At 44.5% G+C, this 8,137-nt stretch overlaps 1 long non-coding RNA gene across 1 annotated transcript; it reads right to left on the minus strand.

The window, feature by feature from the left end:
- Positions 1–312: 312 nt before the first annotated feature.
- LOC139274860 (uncharacterized) lies at positions 313–7,481 on the minus strand. The gene is made up of 2 exons (XR_011595630.1): positions 7,080–7,481; positions 313–1,743 (listed from the first exon to the last, which is right to left on the minus strand). It is a non-coding gene; the product is annotated as an uncharacterized lncRNA (long non-coding RNA).
- Between the last annotated feature and the right edge of the window lie 656 nt (positions 7,482–8,137).

The following is an 8,137-nucleotide window of genomic DNA, read 5'->3' on the forward strand; positions in this document are numbered from 1 at the left end:
CTCAGCCACGATCCCACATCACTCCTCTGCCCCAATCAATTGTCACAAGTCCGCCATGACCTTCCCGCTCCTCCGCTGTACCAGGACCCCGCCGATGCTCCTCCCCAAACTCCAAACGGCAACCTGGGTCCTGATGACATCACCCAGTTGCCCACCTCAAAGCCGTCGCAAAATTATGTTGGCTCGCACTGGAAGCTGCAGTGACTTGCTCCAGCTCTTATACTCCCGACCTGCGGTGGTGTCTTCTCGCAGGTTGGGGTGGCCTGTCGAGGAAATTTTAGCTTAAATTAACTCAGGCGGAGGCTTTCAGAGTCGTGCTTCGAGAGAATTTTATTTTACAAGCGAGATATCTTGGAGAGCTTGCTCAGTCCGCACCGAGGCAAATACTCTGAGTTTTACAAGCAAACCCGCTCTATATTTATACAGTCAAAACAGGAATTTTTCTTAAACATACCACGCATGAACATTAATCATTCACTCTGTGAATACAAAGGTCATCCCAGAAGGCACACTTTATCTGTCCTTGCATACTTTCTCCCTGTCCGTATCCTGATAAGCAGGGTATCTTGAAACTTATACAAACACCAGATGGTCATATATTTACAACATCCTTTGTTTCAAGGCTGAGAAGTTTGGGTCTTTTTCTAGCCCCATTAATTCTACAAAATCAGCAAAAAGTGAATTTAACCCTTTTCTTTACCATAGGACATAGATCGTTTTCTTCCACAATTCCCTCCTTGTTGATCTTTTGCTAGATCAACACAGTTTCTTATATATTCTTTTCTTGTTCAAAAGGGGGTTCATACCCCTCAGGGTAGGGTCGCATTTTGAGACATTCCTCTTCATCTGTGGCCTGGTTCTTTAACTGACCAGCTTACCACGAAGGGGTCTCCTCCATTCACAGGGGTGTTATTCATACACAATATCCGTTGCCCCTCTAGCAAAGATGTATATGTATAACGGGAAAAAACTTTTCTCTCTTTTGGCCCTCCTATATCCCATCACGTCACGTTGTCTCTTGTACACTTCATCCACACAACCGATTGGTGTTCTAGGGTCAACCGATACCCTTTTCCCAATATAAACTGGAATTCCCCTCTTTCCGCCTTCATTCCACATGCCTCACACCGTACCGTAAAATTCCCTACTTTACAGTTTTGGCCTGCTGGGCATGTAAAATTATCTTGGTGGCTCATTTTACTACTTTTTTCCCACGTCATGTCTTCCTTCCATATTTTCTTTTCTTCAAGTAATTCTTCTTCCTGTCTGACTTTCTTTACTGCTAAAATAATCAGAATGCCCAATGTCCGCTTATAGTTTTTCCAAGAGTCCCGCCTCATTTTCCCTTTTCTGTTTATTTCTTTAACACTCTTGAACTAATTCGCTACAATAACAACACGCAAGCACAATAGTAACAGTAACCCAAATAATAAAGGCCCAGACTGGCACACAAATGAGTTCTGATATTCGTCCCTGGACTTTTGGGTAATTATAGATACTTTTAAGTCCAAAATACACAATTATGAGTGAACACAAAATAAGAGCAGGTACAGTTCTTCAGCGAGAAGGTGGCTGTTTTCTTATTCGGGCAACCGTAGCACGTCCTGGTTCAATGCTTTTCCTTTCGGCTGTAATTCGTCGGGGAAATAATATTTACAACGGGTTGCATGCACCCAGTTTGGATGCTTTTCCAACTTCAAAGCAGTTCGTGTTGTGAGAATTATCTGATGCGGTCCTTTCCACCTAGGAGAAAAGGATTCTTTGTTTAATGTTTTTACTAACACTTGGTCTCCAGGCCTGAAAGGGCGCATATTTCCTTCCGACGGGGGCACCTGTGTCTGCTTTATTTGTTCGTGCAGACTCCTCGCTATTTCACACATGGCCTGAGCATACCTTAGTGATCTTTCATCATTCCAAATTAATGCTATTTTTTCAGCTACCAGTGGTGGTTTTACGCTGGTAGGCATTGGTCGTCCCAACAAGGCTTCATGTGGTGTCAAACCAGTATTTAGTTTTTTTTGGTTTCTCATTGTATACAGTACCAATGGTAAGGCATCTGGCCACTTTAGTCCTGTCTCCTGACATACCTTGGTGAGGGTAGATTTTATTATCCCATTTACTCTCTCTACCATTCCCGAGGACTGTGGTTGATATGGTATATGTAACTTCCACTGGAAACCTAATGCTTCTGCAAGATTTTGCACTATCTTTCCAGTGAAGTGTGTTCCCCTGTCACTGTTGATTCCCATAGGTATCCCATATCTTGGTACTATTTCTTTAAATAGAATTTTTACTACTGTTCGGGCATCATCTCTCCTGGTGGCGTGCACTTCTACCCACCTTGTGAACATATCTACTATGACTAATAGGTACTTAAGACCTGATACTGGAGGCATGTGGACAAAATCAATTTGCAAATTTTCAAAGGGCATACTTGGTTGGGGTAGATGATCATATTCAGCAGGTGTTTTACCTCTGTTATTTTGTTGACAAATTTGGCATGTTCTAGCAACCTTTTCAATTACTACCGTTATTCATGGTGCATACCACTGTGCATTAATAGCATGTATCATCCCTCCTTTGCCCATGTGAGCCTGATCATGTGCTAGGCGAGACAGGGCCAAGAATAGAGACCTAGGGCAAACAGTTCGCCCATCAGGGTGATACCAAATGTCATTTTTGAGAAAACAACCCTAGTGTTCCCAAGTCCTTCTTTCTTGTATAGTAACTTGTTGTTGGGCTGTTTTAAGTTGTTGGATGTCTAGTATCTGTGGAGCGGAGACTGCGACTGCTTGAAGGCAATCTACTTGCGCCGAAGCAGCCTGTTTGGCTGCTTCTTCAGCCCTCCTATTTCCTACTGATACCTCATCCTCACCGGTTGTGAGCTGCACATTTGATAACGGCTACCTTACTTGGCAACTGAATGGCGTCTAATAGATTAAGCACCAGTTGAGAGTGCTTAATATGCTTTCCACCAGAGGTGATAAAGCCTCTGTTTCTCCACAGTTGTCCAAAATCATGGACCACACCGAATGCATATCTAGAATCAGTATAGATATTAGCAGTTTGATTTTTAGCTATTACACAAGCTCTAGTGAGGGCAAACAATTCAGCAGCCTGAGCCGAGGTTCCGGGAGGCAGGACAAATGCTTCAACAGTTTCGTGGGGATTTACAATAGCATAGCCTGCCAAAAGCAAATCATCCGACGGCCTATGTGATGATCCATCCGTATAGAGAATAAGATCTGGATTGTCCATGGGCTCTGTGAGCAAATCTGGTCTTGGTAAGGTGGCTATTTCCACTGTTAATAGACAATCATGCTGGTCTGGATCCTCTATTTCTTTAGTAGGAAGAAAAGTGGCTGGGTTTACTACCGGTGCGTGTCGAAAGGTGTAATTAGGGTGTGACAGCAGTAACACTTCATAACCTGTTCTTCTAGAAGCTGTAAAGTGTTGTGTGGCAGCTGAATTCAAAAGTAATAACACAGCATGGGCTGTAATGACAGTACATGGATAGTCCAAAACAATAGGTACTGACTTCTCCACCATGACCGCAGTAGCAGCTACAGCACGTAGACATGCTGGCATTCCTCTTACTACTGGAGGCAGCAAAACTGAATAGTAAGCAACTGGTCTATTTCCCCCACCATGTTCTTGGGTTAGCACTGCTGTTGCAAATCCTTCTTTCTCATTCACATACATCTGAAAAGGTTTTCCATAATTCGGAAGTCCCAACGCCGGAGCATTAGTGATAGCTTTCTTTAACTGTTTAAATGCCTCCTCTCTCTCTGGGGTCCACTCCACCTTGGGTGGGGCATCATTTAGGGTAGCTGATCTTAGGACCGCATCCCATTCTCGATAATTGTCTGAATTCTTTCTGGTCCTAGCTGCCTCTACCCTTGAGATATGTGAAAACCCAGGTACTGGACTTGAGTCTGACAAAATTGTAACTTTTGTAACGACACTCGGTGCCCTCTTTCACATCGGTGTTGTAGTAGTTTCAGGGAATCTTGCATGCACCTGTATCCGTGGCTAGAAGCCACAAGCAAATCGTCCGCATACTGCAACAGCACAGACTGGTCCGATAATGAACAGTCTTCGAGGTATCTCTTTACTGCTGCTGCATATACTGCGGGGCTTTCGGTGTATCCTTGGGGCAGCCTGGTCCATGTGTTCTGCTGTTTCTTGTAGGTGAAAGCAAACAGATACCGACTCTCTTGATTTAATGGGATGGAGAAAAAGGCTGAACACAGATCTACCACAGTAAAGACAGTTGCTGTTGGTGGGATAGCAGATAGTATAATGTTGGTGTCCGGTACCACAGGGGCGATAGGGACTACTATCTTATTAATAGCTCTCAGATCTTGCACAAATCTCCACTCATTCGGCCTATTAACCTTGGGTATGGGCAGTATCGGAGTGTTACATGGGCTCTGTGTCTTTTCTAGAACTCCTTGTTCCAACAATGCAGAAATGACTGGCTCTATCCCATCTTCTGCCTCTGGAGGCAGTCTGTACTGCCTCATGCTTGGTAACATGGCATTCTTTATCAGTTGTACCCGATGGGGTACTGCAGAATGTACTTGCCCAACATGATTCTTATGTTTTGCCCAAAGTTCAGAAGATACTTGATTCAATGCCATTGGCAGCTTAGGGCTTGGCTGTCCAGGGGGTTGCTGTTTTTCAAAAGTGGAGGCATGATTTTTACCTTTCCACTGGAGAATCCCCCTGGTGCGGGTAATAAATTCTATCTGAACATTCTGCAATTCTATTACTGCCCAAGGTTGATAGCCTTGTTGCTGTTTTTCCTTTTCTATTTCTATAATCATCGGACCCATATCTTTGGGTTTCGCTGGCGGTTTTACAGCCAATGTCAGATGGGGTGTCGAGTTCTCTTCTCTAAACCGCTGCTGCTGTAAGGGTGTCAAATCCATGGCTACCCCCAATCCTTCTGGTCCAAAATAAATACGGGGCGTAGCTTCTACTATTTCTTCTCTATTTAAAAAGGATTGTACCAAACACTGGTAAGTTTCAGCTTTTTGTCGAGTGTACCAGGCTGTACAGTGAAGCTGAACTGCCTCAAAGCTTGTCAAAATTATATACATCAATTCTTCAGTATTAGTCAAATTTAGCTTTTAAGTTTTGTATAACTTCATGTATCCAGGGGGAATAGAAGTTGCCCTTCAATTGCCAACAATAGAGGGTAGCCTTTTCCTTGTTATCTTCCCTTTTTTCCCCTTCAATCCCATTAAAGAACTGATGGATTTTATTTGGAGGGAGCTCCATGAACATCCCTTCCTTTGTGCAATAAATTGTGGCTCCTAGTTTGCACAAAGTCGGTCTTCCTAATAAAGGGAGAGGTGTTGTTTTAGAGACTATCAAAGTCTCATTATTAACTTGTTGTCCTTCAATTATCAATTTGGTAGGTTCAGATAAAAATTATTTCATGGGGATACCGGCCACACCCATACTTAAGACGGTGGTGTTGCTTACAGGTAATCCCACAGAGGATGGTACAGAAGACATAGTAGCACCGGTACCAACCAGGGATTTCACATAAGTGTCTCCCACTTTTACTACTGCTAAAGGGCTTTCTTCTATGTCTGCTGATAAGCGGAGGGTTGCCGCCTGTACCACTAAGCCTCCGGGGCATCCCTATGCTGATCGGGGCGGGTTGGGGTTAGAGAACGAAAACTGAGGGGCCAATGAAGGTGGAGGTTCGGGGAAATCCCCTTGTAATCCTCCGAGCTGTTTAGGTGGGCATCTGCAATCTCGAGCCCAATGCCCTTTCCTTACGCAATTTCTACACTCATCTAGGGAGCGATCGCATTGGGGCCACTGTCCTCTGCCTCTTCCTCTTCCCCCAAACCCTCCTCTATTATTCTGTGCTTGTCCTCTTCCCTTTTGCTGATAGTATTGATCTGTTATTTTAGACTTGCTGTCTTTATAGGTGAATAGTCCCTCCCTATCCATATTGGCCAGTACTGTAATTGTCTCTTTCCAACCTTTTCCTTGCCAGTCCAAAACCTTTATCTTGTATGTTCTGGCTTGTTGTGGCAACATACAATTTAACAAGGTTTGCACTGCCAAAGGTTCATTTTGATCCATAGGTATTCCTGCATGTTCGTCCCAACTATTTTTCCATCTGCCTGCAAAATCTATCATTGATTCTTCTGCTTTTTGCAAGCAGCGGGTGACTTCCCCTATATCCCCATGCTTTTTAGACCCTTGCAGAATTGCGTTCTTTCCTCTGTTTTGCAGCCAATGGGTTAATGACTCATTGCCGTCAGCCAGCAAGTCATCATTAACTCTCCAGTCCCCATTTTCCCCTGGTGGGATGGGGAACATATCTTTTACTCCCTGCCAGGAAGATCCATAGGCTGCTTGCAATAATAATTTAACATCTCCCGGCAGCGGATTGTAAATCGTACACGTTTGCTCAAGCCAGTTGTGAAATGCTACCGGTTTCTTTACCGGATTTGGGGCGGCTGAGATCATATCTCTGGCTTCTCCAGGAGACCATGGTTTCAGAACTGCCGTAGTTCCTATCATTACCCTAGGATATTGCTGGAGGGTATTGGGAGAAGTAGAGTCGGCTTCTTCTCTTGCCGTTTGTTGTCTTGTTTGGGGCCTATCTCTCCTCCCTGGATCCTGATTTACTTCCCCTCCCTTTACCGCTTCGGCTTCCCCTGGTTCTGAGGTTCCCGGGTCTCCTCCACCGGCTTCTTCATTAGGTGACCGAGCCGGAGAGGCTGCTGATTCCCTCGGAGCTTGATTTCTATGGGCAGCGATTATTTCGATAATTTCCTGCCAACTATCTTGTTTTGGGGGTTCTATACGGGGATAGAGTCCTACTGCTGGTGCTGAGGGGATAGGAAGGCCCGGAAGACTATAAGTGGGAGGTTTTTCATTTTTCTCCATTCCTCAATCAAAGATAACTTAAAACTTCCTCCATATGGCCAATCCCCATCAGACCAACCGTACAAATCGCTGCTAAACGTTACCGCGTATCTGTCATCTCCTGTTTCTTTAATTACAGTGTCCGCCGGCGAGCCGGGCGGCACAATGGGATCTCCTACCTTCTCTCGTTGCTTTGCTACCTTGCGGATTCTTTTCTCAGTCTTAGGATGTACTTTCATTCTTTCAGTCGCGAGGTCGTCTTTCTTTCCTTTTCTAGGAGCTGGGCGCAAGCGCCCTGCTCGACTAGAGCCGTTTCCCATTCTTCTGGGTGCAACGTCTCGCGATCTTTTCTGAAATGAGAGTTAGGACAATCCTACAAAATATACAGTAATTTACAAAGCGCTCACCGGTGTTCTCTTTTCCGCTCAGCTCGGGGTCTCCTCTTGCCTTTTTGTTATTTTAGCTTCTTTGCGGTAGCTACCTTATGCCTCACCCCCCCCTCAGGGGATCGTAGCGGCTCGTCCCCCTTTCAGCTAGGACGGCCTAGGCACCTTCCCCCTTTCAGCTAGGAAGGTCCTTAAAATTCCTCTTTCAAAGTTAAATTTGGTTCTTTTGGATCTCGTCTTTAGAGATCCTGCCGACTATGCCAGAATCTGTCGAGGAAATTTTAGCTTAAATTAACTCAGGCGGAGGCTTTCAGAGTCGTGCTTCGAGAGAATTTTATTTTACAAGCGAGATATCTCGGAGAGCTTGCTCAGTCCGCACCGAGGCAAATACTCTGAGTTTTATAAGCAAACCCGCTCTATATTTATACAGTCAAAACAGGAATTTTTCTTAAACATACCACGCATGAACATTAATCATTCACTCTGTGAATACAAAGGTCATCCCGGAAGGCACACTTTATCTGTCCTTGCATACTTTCTCCCTGTCCGTATCCTGATAAGCAGGGTATCTTGAAACTTATACAAACACCAGATGGTCATATATTTACAACATCCTTTGTTTCAAGGCTGAGAAGTTTGGGTGTTTTTCTAGCCCCATTAATTCTACAAAATCAGCAAAAAGTGAATTTAACCCTTTTCTTTACCATAGGACATAGATCGTTTTCTTCCACATGGCCCCAAAGGGAGCCAGAGGGAGATAGAAGAGCAAATATGTAGGCAGATTTCTGAGGAGGGCAAAAACGACAGGGCAGTAATAGTAGGAGATTTCAACTACCCGAATATTAACTGGG

The sequence above is a fragment of the Pristiophorus japonicus genome, chromosome 10 (genome assembly GCF_044704955.1).
Source record: "Pristiophorus japonicus isolate sPriJap1 chromosome 10, sPriJap1.hap1, whole genome shotgun sequence".
NCBI lineage: Eukaryota > Metazoa > Chordata > Chondrichthyes > Pristiophoridae > Pristiophorus > Pristiophorus japonicus.